The 18347-nt window shown below is 46.7% G+C and overlaps 2 long non-coding RNA genes across 9 annotated transcripts in view; one reads left to right on the top strand and one right to left on the bottom strand.

The window, feature by feature from the left end:
* LOC143689079 (uncharacterized) overlaps positions 1–18347 on the top strand; it is a 33675-nt gene that overhangs the window by 3741 nt on the left and 11587 nt on the right. For 2 of the 3 annotated variants that reach the window (XR_013178550.1, XR_013178551.1), the window contains exons 2-4: positions 2707–2786; positions 4518–4620; positions 12216–12286. This is a non-coding gene — a long non-coding RNA (uncharacterized LOC143689079). Of the gene's footprint in view, positions 1–2706; positions 2787–4517; positions 4621–12215; positions 12287–16963; positions 17629–18347 lie in introns of those variants that run through there. The other variant, XR_013178549.1, reaches the window with a different exon arrangement.
* The window catches only part of LOC143689078 (uncharacterized), a 152038-nt gene that overhangs the window by 122144 nt on the left and 11547 nt on the right, over positions 1–18347 (bottom strand). For 2 of the 6 annotated variants that reach the window (XR_013178544.1, XR_013178545.1), the window contains exons 4-8: positions 4462–4607; positions 4105–4293; positions 2902–3132; positions 2676–2747; positions 297–2581 (exon numbers count right to left, since the gene is read on the bottom strand). This is a non-coding gene — a long non-coding RNA (uncharacterized LOC143689078). Of the gene's footprint in view, positions 1–27; positions 2582–2675; positions 2748–2901; positions 3133–4104; positions 4294–4461; positions 4608–18347 lie in introns of those variants that run through there. The other 4 variants (XR_013178543.1, XR_013178548.1, XR_013178546.1 and 1 more) reach the window with 4 other exon arrangements.

The raw sequence follows: 18347 nt of genomic DNA, 5'->3' as shown, positions 1-18347 counted from the left end.
GGCAGGAAGACTACCAGATGTCGCACACACACACGTGTGCATATATGTATATGACAAAGGATTGCATTACAAGTATCCACGCAGGACCCCCTGTCTTCCCCGCCTGCTAAGCTGGACCCCCGTTTGCATGGCTCACCCAACTGGGCTTCAGATTCCTCACTGGGGATTGGATTGAAGGAGGTTTGGGGAGGCCAGTGAAGATTAAGGTGACTTCTGTGAGCTGCGTGATGGTATGGTATAATTATTCCTCCACTGACCCCTTGTCGGAAAAAAAAGTCACTAGAGGAACATAATACCTTCCAGACAGCGAGAGTCAGATGGTGATTTGCGCCATTTGTCATCTTCCTGAAGCTGAGTTCTTGAAATGGGAGTGGAGAAGGGTGGCGTACGTGGGCTTCTGCCTGCTCCCCCGTCCGTTCTCATCTGTTTTCAGCAGGAGACCCCTCCCCGAGTTTCAGCTCAGAACTCGGCCCCGGCTACTCACACCGCCCTCGCCAGCCTGCTTTGCGGCGAGCTCGGCTGCTTGCCCTCCTCCAGCTGAGAGGGCAGCACCTGCTGGAAGGCTCCAGTGAGGGCAGCTGGATTTAAGGACAGCAGACTGCCCAGGGTCGCTCAGCTCTGCTCTGCACCCTTGTGTAAAGCAGAAAAACGTGTCTACAATTTTGCAATAAGGAACCTGATAAGATAAAAGCTTTGCTGTGGCAACTGCCCTCTCTTCAATGTATCTGCCCCTTTCTGAAAAGTATCCTCATATATTTAGAAATGTGTATGTGTGTGTGTGTGTGTGTGTGTGTGTGTGTGTGTTCCAGCTTGCTTACAGGTTGCTGTCAGGATGAAATCCAGTGTGAGAATACACATCTGAAAGTGCTCTGTAAAAGGGCTTTATGAATCCGCATTATTTGGATGGTGTTAAAGCCAAACCTTTCATCTTTCTCCTGCAAGGTCTGCTTCCTGTAGTATGCTCTCCCGCTCGGGACGGGCCCTCCAGCCTTCTGAGGTTGCAGCCAGCCCCCACCTCTCTTGTGCTCACACCCAGCATGGAGCAAAGTCTCAACCTTCACAACGGACCCGGAACCCCTGCCCGCCCCGGACCCCCTCCCCTGCCGGAGCCCTGACCCAGCACCCCTCACCTGATTCTTGATTGGCCTCCAAACTGGTGTCACCCCGAAAGTCTGTACTCCAAAAGGCAGCCAGAAGGGTCCTTTTAAGACGTAAGTCAGCGCCTCCCACACCCTGTGCTCTGAGCCCTCTCACTCAGTGGAAGAGCCAAATATCCCCCAACGGTAGGGAAGGCCCTAGAGGCCCAACCGGGTGCCCTGTACCCCTCCCCTCCACTCCCCTCTCAGGGTCCCTCTTGCTCGGGCAGGCAAGCCTATCCAGGGTCTGCGCTCCCTCCCCTGCCTGCCTGCTCTTCCCAGGCACCCAGGGGGTCACTCCCTCTCCCCAGGCAGCCCTGCCCTCAGGCCTGTGTGTGTCCCTTGATGCCATATTTTTTATCTTTCTAACATGCTGTATACACACGTGCTAGTTTGCTTGTGTACTGTCTGAATCCCCCCTCTGAGGTGGGAGTCCCTGAGGCCCAGAGTTTCTGTTTTACTCCCAGCTGTGCCCAGCCAAGGGGTTAAATGCATGTACCAAGGGACCCCTGGGCGGGAGGGAGCGGGGCAAAGGGCACAGAGGATGGAGCAACCAGGGGGCAGGCCAAGATTTCGGCAAAGGCAGAGGAAAAGAAAGGAAATTACAGCCGGGCAGGATATTCTAAAATAAAAGCCGCCAGGACTTGATAACAAACTGGATAGAGAATAGCAGGAAAGGAGGAGCTGGAGGGGAGCATGTTTTCCATGGCAACTTTGGGGGAGCTTACAGTAATTGCCATAGTGGAGGTGGGGGTGCCATGGTGCAGAGCCAATTGGGTGGGGGCTGATGGAGGGGCCCCACCCTCACAGTCACGCCCTGCCTGGACAGAGGGAGAAGGTCAGGAATGTGACGGCTGCTAAGCATCGAGACAGGGCTCCTAAGAGCTTTGGGCTGCAGTGGGAAAGTCTTGGCCTGGACTCTCCTGGAGCTGCAGTTTCTAATTCTACCTGGATTGGCTATGAGTCTTGTGACCTTGGCTCAGTCTTCTTCTTGGGGTCTGAGCCATTTTCTGAAGCTGCCATCTCGTCTACCTTCCACCCTTGCAGACTGGTGTCTAGGCTCGGGTGGCTGGGTCTGTCCTGCTGACCTGTTCCTATCTCATCTTTTCCCGAAGCTGCCACCACGCTGTCTTAGGCTCTGTGCTCCTCGGCAGGCTTCCTCCTGAGCCCCACTTGCGAACTGGCAGCTGACGGCCCAGCGCCTGCCAGAGATGGCAGCCCCCACTGCTTTGCTCTAAGACAACCACAGATCATGCCTTGAAGCCAGAAGGAGCTGGTGCTGGATCACGCTACCCTCCTCGTTTGCAGCTGATGAGCCTCAGGATTCTCCCAAGGATGGCGCAGAAAGCTTGCCCTTGCTCATTCCACATTGCCAGGAAAAGGACAGTGCCAGGGCCAGCGGGCTTCTGGTCGCAGCTATGGGTCTCAGCTGCCTGCAGGACAGCCTGGAGGGGCGGACAAGCGCTGAGCTAGTTGGGGACCAGCGCGGGGCCCCAGCACCGCCTCCCACCCACTGTAACCCTGGGCAGTTCACCGCACCTCCATGACCCCCATGTTCCTTTCTTTGCAGAAAGGGGATCGTCTTTCCCTGCCAACCTCAGATGGATCTAGCTGTGGAGAGAAAGGCATTAGCTCGCACTCCTTTGCTTGGTAATTTCAAACCCTCCTTTACTGTTAAGGGGCTTTTATTGTTATTGGTTCTTCCTTCCTCCACTTTAATTCCAGCCCAGGACCCCAGAACCCACCGTGATAGCACGCGGATTACCAGGGTGATAGATAAATGTGCCGTGCACAGTCCTCCTTGGTCTTCCGCCTTCAGTGGCTCAGCTGAGGTCTTTGTTGGTGACGCCAGGCCCATGGCTTTTCAGTCCGGTGTAAAGGAGTCATTTGGAGAACAGTTTACGTTGGTTACAACTTGTTCCCAGTCGTCCCACCTCCTCAGCCCCCTTCCTGTGACCCTTCCGTTCATTCCTCTGTGACCACCAGAGCCCACCTCCTGTGAAAAGAGAAGGGAGCAGCGTCAGGGCAGATGAAGGAGCCTGAAAATGCAGCCCAATCGGAGACTGTCCTCTGTGGAGTCCCTGGACATCCACGGGCCCTGGGCTGCCCATGACAGCGGTGCCCTCCCCTGACCCCCGGTGCCCTCCCCTGACCCCCAGTGCCCTCTCCTGAACCCCGGGTGCCCTCCCCTGACCCCCGGTGCCCTCCCCTGACCCCTAGTGCCTTCCCCTGAGCCCCAGTGCCCTCCCTTGACCCCCAGTGCCCTCCCCTGACCCCCAGGTGCCCTCCCCTGACCCCCAGTGCCCTCTCCTGACCCCCAGTGCCCTCCCTTGACCCCCAGTGCCCTCCTCTGACCCCCAGTGCCCTCCCCTGACCCCCAGTGCCCTCCCTTGACCCCCAATGCCCTCCCCTGACCCCCGGGTGCCCTCCCCTGACCCCCAGTGCCCTCCCCTGACCCCCAGTGCCCTCTCCTGACCCCCAGTGCCCTCCGTTGACCCCCAGTGCCCTCCCCTGACCCCCGGTGCCCTCCCTTGACCCCCGGTGCCCTCCCCTGACCCCCGGTGCCCTCTCCTGACCCCTAGTGCCCTCCCTTGACCCCCAGTGCCCTCCCCTGACCCCCAGTGCCCTCCCCTGACCCCCGGGTGCCCTCCCCTGACCCCCGGGTGCCCTCCCCTGACCCCCGGTGCCCTCCCCTGACCCCCCGTGCCCTCCCCTGACCCCCAGTGCCCTCCCCTGACCCCCAGTGCCTTCTCCTGAACCCCAGGTGCCCTCCCCTGACCCCCAGTGCCCTCCCCTGACCCCCAGTGCCCTCCCCTGACCCCCGGTGCCCTCCCCTGACCCCTGGTTGCTCTCCCTTGAGGGTACTAGGCAATTGAAAGCAGGTGTGAAGCCAGAAGTGTTCTTTGGTGGCCTCCAAAGCAGCTGACTTCTCCCACTGTGGAGCGAGGCAAAGCAGATTAGTTCAGACCTTTTTACTAAGACCGGGTTGGATTGCGGGAAGACAGCAGAGTAAGATGTTCCAGGAATTAGACCCTCCACTGAAAGAACTATTGATTCTGAGAGGAACTGTCTGAATCAGTTATTTTGAAACTCTGGAGCCTAGTGGAACACGGTCCAGCATCCGAGGAAGAGAGGGAGGAAGACTTCTGCATGCACGCTGTGGAAACACCCATGGACTTCACTCCCGCAGTGCCGCCATCCCCCACCCCATCCCCCACCCTATCCCCCACCCCATCCCCCACCCCATCCCCCGGCCTCATGTGAGCCGCAGGGCGGGCTGCAGCTCGACCCCAGCACAGCCGGTCCCAGGGTGGGACATACGGACCTTGGCCTCCAGACTCTGGGGGTGGGATCTGACCTCTGACTATTACTTCTGATCAGCTACTTCCGATCACTGGGGCTGGATCTGAGGGCAGCCACTGTTCCCCCACCGCTTGGCAAAGGCACAGGAATCTAGAAGTCACCTCAAAGCTACAGAGAACAGGTACAGGGGTTGCATTAACTGGACAAGTACTCAATCCAAACCCATAGAAGAAGCTCCCGGAACCCTGCTGGCCCCTCTCCTACCCCTTCCACAGTGTGGGGTGGAACCAACTATCTCTGACATTGTGGGTCCCCTGGCCTTGTTTTGGGGGGAGCAGAGTGGCCCCTGCGTGCATACTGGGGTTCGTGGGTGTCACTGCCAGTCTAACGGGAGAAAGTCTGACAAACCCGACAAGGAAGCTTGTCTGAGTTCAACTTCCCAGAATTTGTCATGAAGGCAGAGAAGCACATTGCACATAGTAAAGCAGAAATATTCAAAGAAATAATGGCAGAAAACTCCCCAAATGTAGAGAAAAGCATGAATATGAACATTTAAGAAGCCCAACAAACCCAAACAAGATAAACTCAAAGAGAGCCACACCCCATCACATACTGATCAAACCATCAGAGCTCTCCAGTGGACAAGGAACAAGGACTGAAACTGCAAGAAAGAGGCAACAATTATGTACAAGGGAATCCCAGTAATATTAAGTCTAATTTCTTAGTAGCAGCCATGGAGGCAGGAAGACAGTGGTATGAAATAAAATGCAAAAAGAAATCAATTGCTTATCGAGAATTTTCCTTCAAAAATGAAGGAAAGATTAAGATACTCCCAGATAAAGAAAAGCGTAAAGACCAGTAGACCTGCCCAATAAGCCATGCTAAAGTGAGCTCTTCAGACTGAAAGAACACTAGAGAGTGGGTCAAAGAGGTATAAAGAAATAAAGACCTCCAGTAAAGGTAACCACACCGGTAAATAAACAGTACTATTGTGTTGTATTTTTTGGTATGTAACCCTACTTCTTCTTATAAGTGCTGACATGCATAAAAAGTAATGAGAAATTAATTGTTTTAGACATACAATGTACAAAGTTGTAATTGTAAAAAGTACAAAAAATGGTGGGGGGAGAAAGGAGGATATGAATTGTGAATGTGCACGCTATTGAAATTAAGTTGGTAGCAAATCAAATATTACTATTATAGACATAGGATGTTAAATTTAACCCCATGGTGAACAAAATATACATTTATATGAAAAATATATTGAAAAGGAAATGAGAAGGGACTCAAATTAGTACAATACAAAATATCAAATAAATGTGAAAGGAGGCATTGACAGAAAATTCGAGCAAACGAAAATGAAAAGGTAGAAGAAAATCCTGAGTTGTCAGTAGTTGCACTAAATGTAAATGGATTATACTTGCCAATCAAAAGACAGAAATTGGCAGAATGGATGAAAAACTATGATCCAAACTATATGCTGTTTACAAGAGACCCACTTTACATTCAAAGATACAAGCAGGATGAAAGTGAAAGGATGGAAGAAAAATATACCATACAAATAGTAGCCAAAAGAGAACTGAGGTAGCCACACAAATATCAATTTCAGAAAAACTTTTTAAGCTAAAAACTATTACAAGGAACAAAGAAGGTAGTTTATTGTTAAAGAGGTCAATTCAAAATGAAGATATAACAATTATAAATATATGTGCACCTAACAGCAGACACTGACAGATTCAAAGGGAGAAAAAGACAGTTAAATATTAGTAGTAGGAAATTTTGATAAACTACTTTCAATAGCAGATAGAACATCAAGACAGAAGATCAATAAGAAGATGAAAAGACTTGAATGATACTCTAAACCAACCAGACCTAAAACACTTATTTAGAACATTTTCCCCAACAGCAGCAGAATATATATTCTAGCACGTATGGATCATTCTCCAAGATAGACTATTTGTTAGGTTACAAAATAAGTCTCAAATAAATTAAGAAATATTGGTATCTTACAATGTGTCTACTCTGACCACAATAGAATGAAGCTAGAAATCAATAACAGAGGGAGAGATGGAAAATTCAAAAATATATGGATATTTTAAAAGTATACTCTTAGGTAACCAATGGGTCATAGAAAAAATCACGAGGGAAATTAGGAAATATTTTGAGGCAAGTGAAAATGAAAGCATAACCTCCCCAAACTTGTGGTGTGCAAAAAAATTCTAGATGCTTACATCAAAAAAGAAAAATAGATCTCAAATCACAGACATAACCTCAAAACCAAAAGATCTAGAAAAAGAAGAGCAAACTAAACCCAAGGCAAGCTGAAAGAAAGAAATAACAAAGGTTGGAGTGGAGATAAATGAATTAGAGAATAAAAAACAATCAACAAAACCAAAAGTTGATTCTTTTAAAAGAACAATAAAAGCAACAAACCTATAGCTAGACTGACAAAAAATAAATAAATAAAATAAAAAGTGAGAGGACACAAATAACTAAAATCAGAAAGAAAAGAGGGAATTTCCTAAAAACCCCAAAGAAATAAAAAGTACTATAAGATGATACAATGAACATCTGTACACCAGCAAATTAGATAATTTAGATAAAATGGACAAATTCTTAGAAATGCCCAAACTAGCTATGGTGACTAAAGAAGAAATGGAAGATATCACCAATCAAGAAAAGCAGATATCTTACAGGTTAATTTTACCAAAAATTCCAAGAAAATTAACAACAATCCTGCTCAAACTCTTCAAAAAGTTTTTGTGAAATGAGTAGAGAAAGATACAAAGAGTTAGAAGACTGGGTAGGGAGCCAAAATCTTTGTGTACATTGTGCTGGTTTGCAGCTATCATGTACCCCAGAAAAGCCATATTCTTTAATACTCATTCAGTATTGTTGGGTGGTGTCATGGTTAGGTTCATGTGTCAATTTGGCCAGGTGGAGGTGCCTGGTTGTCTAGTCAGACAAGTGTTGACCTGTCTGTTGCTATGAGGGCATTTCATGGGCAATCATGACCACGTTGGCTGCATTTGCAATCAGCTAAGGGGAGTGGCTTCTGCAATGAGTGATGCTTAATCTAATCACCAGAAGCTTTTAAGGAGGATTAAGAAGAGATAATCACTCATCCTGCTTCAGTCAGCCAGCCTCTCCTGAGAGTTCATTGAGGACCTTCATGGGACATGCATTCCATGAGATCAACATCACCCTCATATTGAAGTTACATGAAGATATCACACAAAAAATTACAGTCTAATATGTCTTATGAATATAGAAGAAAAAAACCGTTAATATCAGATTAGCAGTCCAAATCCAACAGTACATTAAAAATTACACACCATGATCCAGTGGGATTCCTTCTAGGTGGGCAAGTGTGGTTCGACATGAGGAAATAAATTAATGTAATACACCTCATTAAGCAAACAATGGGAAAAAACACATGATCGCCTGAATTGATGCAGAAAAGACATTTGACAAAATACAACACTTATTGATCAAAAAAGAAAGAAAGAAAGAAATTTTGGAAAACTAGGAATGGAAGGAAATTTCCTCAACATGATAAAGTGAATACTTGCAAAACATATTAAAATTTGAGAACTCTGGTACCCTATATTCTAGTTTCTGACTCTATGGAAAAAAAGTGGATAAACTTGAAAAATGGCTAAATACCCAACCAAGGCAGGACACTTCTGCCAGTGCTAGCTTGAAAGAGGACATCTGGGTGGCTGTATGTTTTAGTTTGTTAAGCTGCCAGAATGCCAGAATGCAACATACCAGAAATGGAATGGCTTTTAAAAAGGGAATTTATTAAGTTGTAAGTTTATAGTTCTTAGGCCATGAAAATGTCCAAATTAAGCACCAACAAGAGGCTACCTTCAGTCAGAAAAGGCTGATGCCATCCAGAGCAGCTCTGTCAGCTGGGAAGTCACATGGCTGGCGTCTGCTGGGGTCTTTGGCTTCTGGACATCTCTATCAGTTGGGAAAGTACATGGACGTGTCTGCTATCTTTCTTTACTCATTTCACAAGGCTTCCCTGGGGGCACCTTCCTTCAGCATCTCCAAAGACCTCTGGCTGTGTGGGCTCTGTTGTTTCTAAAGCTTTTTCCAAAATGGTTCCCTCTTAAAGGGCTCCAGTAAGCAACCCCACTTTTAATAGGTAGAGACACATCTCCACAGAAACCATTGGGCAGGCCACAAGTTGGCAGCTCCAATGAAGGTCCTCAATGAACTCCAAGGAAAGGCTGGCTGGGCACTGTGGGGATGGTAGAATACAAGATCTGTAGGGCAGGCCATGAACTGGCAGCTCCAATGAAGGTCCTCAATGAGCTCTCAGGAGAGGCTGGCTGACTGAAGCAGGATGAGTGATTATCTCTTCTTAATCCTCCTTAAAAGCTTCTGGTGATTAGATTAAGCATCACTCATTGCAGAAGCCACTCCCCTTAGCTGATTGCAAATGCAGCCAACGTGGTCATGATTGCCCATGAAATGCCCTCATAGCAACAGACAGGTCAACACTTGTCCGACTAGACAACCAGGCACCTCCACCTGGCTAAATGAACCTAACCATGACACCACCCAACAATACTGAATGAGGATTAAAGAATATGGCTTTTCTGGGGTACATGATAGCTGCAAACCAGCACAATGTACACAAAGATTTTGGGTCCCTACCCAGTCTTCTAACTCTTTGTATTCCGAAGACATGGGCTGAAGGATACAGCATTCCCCATGATCATATGGACTGCTCTGAGGAGAGTGATCCCAGCATCTTCAAAAACTCCAGTAGTGGCCTCCTCGACAAGCCAGAGCTGAAGGTAGAAGCTGTGATCACTGACCGGGGAATATGCATAGAAATGGGGGTGACAGGGCCATGAAGGCCAGAAGACAGGTGATCGCACTCAAACATCAAAAGCCAGTCACGACGAATCTAATGACCAGCAAGGTGGAGTGACAGCCAGCAGGCCGAACACAAAATGAAGTATGGGAGTGGTCACTAGAACAGGGCATCCTAGAGAAAAAAATATTTATATATGGACAGCCAGCCAGAGTGCTTCTCAAAATAAAATCAAGATGAATGATTGGAATGGTTAATTTTGAGTGTCAACTCGTCTAGGCTGTGGTTTCTAGTTATTTAGTCAATACTAACTTAGATGTTGCTGTGAAGGTATTTTGTAGATGTGATTTTATGTAAAGCAGCTCACCATCGATAATGAAGGTGGACCTCATCCAATCAGTTGAAGGCCTTAAGAGCAAAGAACTGAAGTTTCCAAAGAAAAAGTTCTGCCTCAAGAACTGTAGCATCAACTCTCCGTAGAACTTCCAGCTAGTGGCCTGGCCTATGGATTTCAGATTTGCTAGCCCCCACAATTGCTGAGTCAATTCCTTAAATAAATCAGCCCCCCTCCCACTGTGTGCATATTTTTCTGGTTCTGTTTCTGGAAACTCTGACTCATACAATGATCAAGGATCGAGGGCAGATGTCCCAATAAGAAGTCATAATCCTTTTCTCAGCTTCCAAAATTGAGCTATTTTTTTCAGAACTTGAGCCCTCACTGATTGAAGAAAGACCCTTCTACACTACAGCCAAGTGTACATAGTAACAATTCCCACGGTTCCTCCTGAGAGGGATCTGTGGCCAGTTACTTCAATAACTGAATACAAGGAAAAGAGGAATACCAAATATCTTGAAAACTGTTGGACACAGGATCTGAATTTACATAATACCTAAAGAACCAAACCATCATATGACACTACATCCCAGTTGAGTGAAGGCATATGGAGGATGCGCCAAGGTCAGGTTCACAGTTTGTCCACTGGGCCGCCCTGTGTTCATTTCCCTGGGCCCTGAATGTACAATAGAAACTGACATACTCGGGGCACCGTCACCACATTGGAACCATAAAAGTGGGGGAAGACCAAGTAGAAGCCTCTAAAATTGCCTTCCCAACCAGCCATGATGGTAAATAACCAACAATCACAATACTGATTGAGAGGATGTGAGAGGAAAGTACCATCCTCAGGAGTCTTAGGATTCAGGTCGTACGGTGGTCCCCATCATGTTCCCATCCAGTTCACTAGTGTGGCCTCTGCAGAAACCAGATAGACCCTAGAGGATAACTGTAGGCCACTAAGCAATAGCCCTGATGGCAGCCCACATGCCAGCTGTGGTGTCTTTACTAGAGCAGATCGAAACACTCTTAGGTGCATACATGCAGCCAATGATATGGTGAATGTGTACTTTTGCATCCCAATAATAGAAGAGGATCAGAGACATTTTGCATGTATGTGGCATGGACAAAAATGTGCATTGACAGCCCACTGGGTGGTTCTCAACTGGGGAATAACTGTGTCCCCTTTCTTACCAGGGGACATTTGGTAATTTGTGGAGACACTTTCTCTGGTTACAACTTGGGGCAGGGGACGCTACTGGCATCCAGCGGGTGGAGGCCAGAGATGCTGATAAATATCCTACAATATACAAGACAGTTCCCAGTAACAGAGAATTATCCAGACTCTATTTCCATACTACCGAGATTGAGGAACCCTGGATGAATGGAAGCGTTATTGGGTCTGCCTCTTAGTTCAAACTCTCCCTCCATCCAATCTTACTTCTTCTTCTTCCCTGTCCTTTCGTAGTTATTGGTTCCAAAGAAACATCTTATATCCCAAACTCAGTATCGGTATTTGCTTCCAACCTTACATGAGGAATCCCCATTACTTACCACAGTGAATGGCATTTTGCAGGTTCACAACAGAGTAATGAATGCATGAAGATAATCTAAACTAAACCTCAAACATCAGGCCTGCTGTCAATGTCAATAGAGTGCCAATCAGGAGACCAAATTTGGAGCCAATATGGCTTTTATTTTCTAGGAAAGGCATCTAATTTGAATATTGTTGAATTATGAAAAAAAATGGTTCTCATTCTGTGATCTGGTATATCCAAATCTGCTGATCATTTCAAGCCTTTGTACAAATCATTTCCACTTTACAGACAAGTGCTTCTGCTTAGAAAACTCAGCTGAAATACTGCCTCCTTCATTACACCCTGTATTTCTGCTTCTCTGTCCCTGCCAATAAGACCATCACCCAAACTATATTCCAATATTTTAGAAGATAAAGACAATGTTTTCGTATTCTTATCTCTGGTACCTAGCCTTGCACACAACAGATTCTCAACCTGTAGCTTTAAATAACCAAATGAACAGATTACCTTAAAATCTCTTGATGACTTTATCTACCAGAAGAGGGACCAAGAAGAAGATTAACTCAAAATTGGAGTGTTAGGGAAAACAAATTTGGTCTTTTACTACACTAGTTTACTACACTTTTACAAGGAAAAATAACCTTGGAGCGGTTGTGTTACATTTCCTTCAGTGGGAAAATAAAGCAGTGAGGTGGTTAGTAATTCATTTCACTTGGAGAAATAAGGTTGGTTTATCACCCAGAGTCTGGCCTGTTTTCAGAATCCTAGAATTGCAGAGGAGCAATTGCTAAAAGCATTTGGGCGGGTTGGTCTGCATTCTTCAGAATTTGGACAGGTGATTTACAAAGCCTGTTTTAATAGCCTTAGGTATGGGGCTGGCAGGGTAGAGTGGGATGGCAGTAAGGACTTAGGATAGGTTTTAGCAAAGTAAGCACCATGCTTTCAGAGCTGTGTCAGGCCTGTGTGGTGGAGGACATGGGAAGAAGGGTTGGGTGGGGGGCGGGGGGCAGAGATGCCATAGTCTTTCCTAGTCCCTACCCTTCAGATACTTATCGCGCACGCTTTGCCTGCAGAACTCAGCAAAATCAGAATTAGCCTGTTTGAGGAGTCGCGAAAGAATCCTTCAAGTGCCTGGACACCACAGGTGAGCAAAACCCTCTTTCTGCTGATGGAGTCCCCAGGCAGATTTCCTGGTCTGGTCTCTGCTGGTGTGTTGGCACGGTGATAAATACCAAATCTCCCCAACAGACATGCCCAGATGGACTCTGCTGGGCCCCCACTCTGTGTCTTAACCCTTCAGGTCAGGACTTCTCCCTTCTCTGCATCAGTGCAGATGCTCTGGCACATTCCAGGAGTTACAGCCTTCCTCAAAAGCCCTGACCATTCCCTCTGGCATCCCAAGGTATGACCTTAATGGTTTACCCAGTGCCCTCTTGACACCTGACACCCCACATGCAGCCGAACAGAGAAGCACCATCCTCCCCGATCCACGCGAGGAGAAGACTGGGCCTTCCAGAAGCCAGTCTACTTGTCACTGAGTTTCCAATGTAGAAGCTGAAACCTATTCTGCCTACGTTTGCAGTTCCTACTTTCCTAACTTTCTGTCTAAAGCTAGCATCCCACAAGATGAGGGTGATTTGAAGAGGGAGAGATATTAAAGCCATGCTGACTGAGGAAGAAGTACAAGAACTTAGAATGTTGTCATCAAAGGAAGGAAGACTCAGGAAGAAATCGACATTCAAAAAGCTATTTTGTGCAAGAGTGTCTGGGGTTGGTTGTGTGGCCTCAATGGCCAGAAGAGGCAGGTGCAGGAAGACAGATTTCAGGCAATACAAAGAAAAGCTTTCTTAAGGAATGGATGAAATAGCTGCCTGGGGAAGTGGAGGCTCCTCATCACAAAAAGGGAGCAAATGGCCACTGGCCATGCAGAGATAGTTCAACCATCTGCTATCACTGCCCATCAAGGCACTTTCTAGCTCTCAGAGTCACCTCCATGTAGATACTTCATGATGACTTGCTGTAACCCAGGGCAGGACAAACTATGGCCCACAGGCCAAAGCCAACCTGTTTTTGCCACAAAGTATTCCTGGAAAACAGCCAAGTCGATTTATTTGTGTAGTAGTTAGATTCAGTTGTCAACTTGCCAGGTGAAGGCACCTAGTTTTGTTGCTGTGGACATGAGCCAATGGTACGTGAACCTCATCTATTGCTGATTACATCTGCAGTCAGCTAGGAGGCGTGCCTGCTGCAATGAATGACGTTTGACTTAATTGGCTGGTGCTTAAATGAGAGAGTGCAACATAGCACAGCCCAAGCAGCTTGCCATTCCTCATCTCAGCACTCACAGTTCAGCCCGGGCCTTTGGAGATGCAGAAAGGAATCACCCTGGGGAAAGTTGTTGGAACCCAGAGGCCTGAAGAGTAGGCCAGGAGAGATTACTCTGAGCCTTCCCACATAAGAAAGAAGCTCAGATGAAAGTTAGCTACCTTTTCTCTGAAGAACTAATGAAATAAATCCCCTTTTATTAAAAGCCAATCCGTCTCTGGTGTGCTGCATTCTGGCAGCTAGCAAACTAGAACACTTTGTATATTGTCTTTTGGTGCTTTCCAGTCATGAGGGCAGAGTTGAGTAATTATAACATAGATCCTACGGCCAACAAAGTCAAACCTATTTGCTATCTGGCCCTCTACGGAAAAAAGTTACCAACCCTTACTCATTTCTCTGGGAAATTGTTGGATCTGCCAGTTTCTGGGAAGAAAAATTGAGGAGAGCTATTGGGTTAGGAGTGAAATGACTGAAATCATTTTTTTTCCAAGAGAACCTGAGATGGGTCATTTTTCTTGTTCCCTTTAATCCAATTCCTTTCTCCCTTGCTTCTTATTAAACCCTGAGCTAGCAGCTTGGTCTCATCCTGACAGATGTTTGCACAGATATCACATTGAGCTAAACTTTCTCCTTCCTAGGGATTAGACACATTGTGGTAATTAAAAAATAAAATAAAATAAAAATCCCTGGGAAATTTAGCTCTAGAGAAAAGAGAATGCCATCAATTTGGGCAGCTATGCATGAGACTTATGACCAAGCAGAAACAAAGAATTAGTTTTATGATCCCCCAAGGCTTGAATGTACTTTGAGGCGTTGAGTTGAGCCAACACTGAGGATTGAGCCAGCATGCTCAGCCCAGAACTTGACAAATAGTACATGAATAATAAATGTTACCTGAATAATAAAAGTGATTAAATGAGTAAGTGGATAAATCAATGAGTGAACAGAAATCACCAAATATGAAGAGGTTCAGAGACAAACATATTGATGAAGAGGATTGTGCTGATTTGAAACTGTTGTGTACCCCAGAAAAAGCCATGTTCTTTAACCCTCATTCAGTATTGCTGGGTGGGATCTTTTTTATTGTTTCCATGGAGATGTGGCCCACCCAATTGTGGGTAGTAACTTGATTAGGTTGTTTCCATGGAGACATGTCTCCACCCATTCAAGGTGGGATTGCTTACTGGAATCCCTTAAGAGGAAACAAACCATTTTGGACAAAGCTTCAGTGCTGACAGAGCCCACACAGCCAGAGACCCCTGGGAAAGCTGTTTGAAGAAGCCAGTAGAGAAAGATAGCAGATGTCACCATGTGTCTTCCTAGCTGACAGAAGTGTTCCAGACAGCATCAACCTTTCTTGAGTGAAGGTAACCACTTGTCAGTGCCTTAATTTGGATATTTTCATGGCCTTAGAACTTGCAACTTAATAAATTCTCCCTTTAAAAGCCGTTCTGTCTCTGGTATAGTGCATTCCAGCAACTTAACGAACTAAAACAAAGATATAGTTGAACTGAGACAAAGTAGTAGCAGTTGGCTGTGAAGGAGGCAAATCTGAGTGTTTTCTGAGCATGATACCAGCACCTCTGCTCCTGGCTTTTCTCTGCCTCCCATTCATAATTGTGTAGGGAGCTCAACATGAAAGGTCTAGCACCAGGGCAGCCTGCTGGAGATGCAGTGATCCCAGACTGGGCATGAGCATGAGACACCAGCTCTGCAAAGTTGGGCTTCTGAGGCCTCACAGGGAAGACTGCCCGAGCCTTGCCTGGGTCTCTCAAGGCAAAACTATCATCTGAGTGATGCAGGATGATGGCTGCAGGAAGCTGGGAGTGGAATGCTTGCTGATGGGCTTGGCATTATTGCTGAGGCTGAACGGGCAAGGACACAAGCACCGACAAGACAGTCTACTCCACACTCAAGCGTTCAGCAGGGCTGGTAGGGGCCTTGGCGGGCCTTCTCCATTGGAGGAGGACCAGATCAGAGAAAGACATCAGGTGCATGCATAGGGGAGCGGGTGGAGCCAGAGGATGGGAAAGGGAGAGATGAGAGAGAGCATAGTAAAAATCAGGAATGAGAAGAAGACTTGGCCTTGAATAAATTAGGGTGATTGACGTGCCATGGATGGTGTCTCAAAAAGGTGCCAGTCATAGTGTCTTTCCAGGCTTTTTCTCCATTGACTCCCACACAATTGCAATTCCTTTCTTAGAGTTAAAGAAATTGAGGACCAGAGAAGTAGATCAGTATTCAAGATCATGGGAGTAGGAAATAATAGAGCAGGGGTTTTAAGCCAATTCTATCTCATTCTAAAGTCTATGCCACACCCTGTACACCTCATGCTTCTCTCAGTCAGAGGCTGAGCTGCCCATCCCTCAAAATCTTTCCTGGCACAGCCAGAAGCTTCTCCATTGGGCAACAGAAGACTTCCCAAAGTAAGCTGAACAGCAGTTTTGGCCTACCTACAGAGTCTTTTCGAATTTTTTCCTAATTATTCCTCCCTTGAAATTTTAATGGATAAGATACACTCTATATTTATCTGTGTAATGTATGTATATCTGTGCTTAATACACATAAAAAAGAGTAAGGTACTTTTACTTCTCCAAGAACCAATTTTTGCCCCTCCCTGTTGGGAATGTGTGAATTAGAAGATCATAATCCCGTCTTCCCATGTAAAGCCGATCACCCTGAGTGACCTTTTGCATTAAAACAGACTTATTAAATGCGATGGGAAAGCTCTCACTGACCTGGTCTAAACCTTTCAAGAACTGGGTCATGGCACAAAAACAGAAGTAGCAGCTTTGTTGGACAGGCAATTATGAATACCAGTTTGGTGTGTGTGCGTGTGCATGTGTGTGTGAGTGTGTGTGTGAGAGTGTGTGTGTGGTTCCACTGGATCTCTGCAGTAGCTCTGTGAGATGAATACGGCCACCCCCTTGAAACAGTTGAGGACACTGGGGGCAAGTTGTCTGCCCAAGTCACCCAGCCAGCAAGTGCTAAAGCCACAATTCAATCCCAAACTCTTTTGACTTCAGATAGTCCTTGACCATCATACAGAGGATATCTGGAAAACTATTCCATCTTGCAGAGCTTTATCTGCAAAAGGAAGCTGAAAGTGAAGACTATGTTCCAGGACAGACATGGGGCATGTGCAATAGCCCTGAACTGTGCATGTGTGTGTGTGTGTGTGTGTGTGTGTGTGTGCATGTATGTGTGTGTATGTGCTGGGAGGTGGGAGCAGGAGATACCTGGTTCGCAGTAGTTCCTTTAATGACCCTGTACATGGCCACATCAAACCATCCAGACAGGTCACCTGAACCAGGCTGGGCCAAGACCATCCCCTTGCTAAGGAACTTGAATCTTCAAGAAATCAAGTCAGGAGCTAAAGAGGGCTGAGTTGAGTCACTTTAGGGCCGTGTTACAGACAAGAGTTTGCTGAGGTTTCCCAGCCTGGCCATTTACATGGTCTCTTCTCAGACCCCCTTCTCTCCTGCCCTGCACACAGGAAACTGTTTCCACCCACCACCGCTCCTTGCCAATCGCCCCTAGGATGTGTTCAGACAATGGGAACACTGGCTGAAGACTGGAGGCAAGAGGAGAGAGGCATCCAGGAGCTGCCCGCTCTCTGCTTCCCACGGCATCTTCAGCAGTAGACTTGTCTCCAGGAGTTTCAGAGTCAATGGAGAGTGTGATGGAACAGCCCCCGTCATGCAGCTGACCCCTGCTGTGGAGTCACCACTTCTGAGTTTGAGTGTCACCAGCTCCGACTACTTTTCTTCCCATCCTGGCAGAAGCTGGCTTCCTGTTGGTGCTAATAATCCCTGTTTGCATCTTAGATATTCTACCACCCGTATTCAATTCCACCACTAAATATCCACTTCGCACTGCTTAAAAGACCTAAAGAAAGATTTTGTTTTCCCAGCTTGAACCTGAATGATTCCATATCAAAGGAACCCACATTCCTTCCCTCTTGAGTCTCAGATGCTCCTTTTTGTTTCTCTGAAATGCCCTCGCATCCTCCCAGTAAATACCACCCCACCACACAAACATACGTCTTTCAAAATGAACTAAGACAGAACTGGTTTTAGATTTTTGCCACCAACAGAACCCTGACTAATTCAGGGCATAAACTATGCTCTGTAAACTATAGAGCAATTTACAAATACACACCTGTCATGGGAGAGGCTAAATGTAGAGAGCTGAATTGTGCTCATTAGCCTTAGCCCCTGGCTGACATAGATATGTATGTACATGCACAGTTGAATATTAATTTGTATTTCAACAGACAGTTTTTCTCTTCTCCATGATTGTCTTTCCTTGCCTCAAGTTTCCATTTGTGGCTTTTTCAAAAACTGAAGAAATGCCAAGTCAATATGCTCTGATGGGAATTGTTCAGGTGGTTTTTCAGAAGGAGAGGGTATGAAAGCGCATGCTCAGTTTAACAGTAAAAGCCACTGGACCTGCTCTGGAAGGAAATGGAGAGTCCCTGGAGATCAAAGAAAGTGAGAATTCTTAGGGCTTTCCAAGGAGGGCAGAGCCCCAGTCTCGGTTTGCCCAGAGCTCCTCCCAGAGGAAGTTGCTACAGGATGTCAAGTGAGGCGAATTGTCATGTGCCTTGGGGTCGTCTCCAAATCCAGGAGCAGCCTTACCCTGAACAGGCGGCAGAGAATGGGGCAGCAATGTCTCATCTGCCTCCCCTTGTTTCAGAGGCCCCCAGGTTAGAGAGGAGGACCTGAAAGCCCAGGGTTGACTGCCCTCATTTCGCATACAGGAAACCAGGCTCAGGTTTAGGAGGCCAATCCAATGTCACCAGCCAATTAGTGTCAAAGCCGGGCTCCACATCCTGCCCTGGCTGTGGGATCTAGTGCTATCAAATGTTTGAAATCCTC

The sequence above is a fragment of the Tamandua tetradactyla genome, chromosome 6, assembly GCF_023851605.1.
Source record: "Tamandua tetradactyla isolate mTamTet1 chromosome 6, mTamTet1.pri, whole genome shotgun sequence".
Classification (NCBI taxonomy): domain Eukaryota; kingdom Metazoa; phylum Chordata; class Mammalia; order Pilosa; family Myrmecophagidae; genus Tamandua; species Tamandua tetradactyla.
This window is presented reverse-complemented; position numbering and strand designations above follow the sequence as displayed.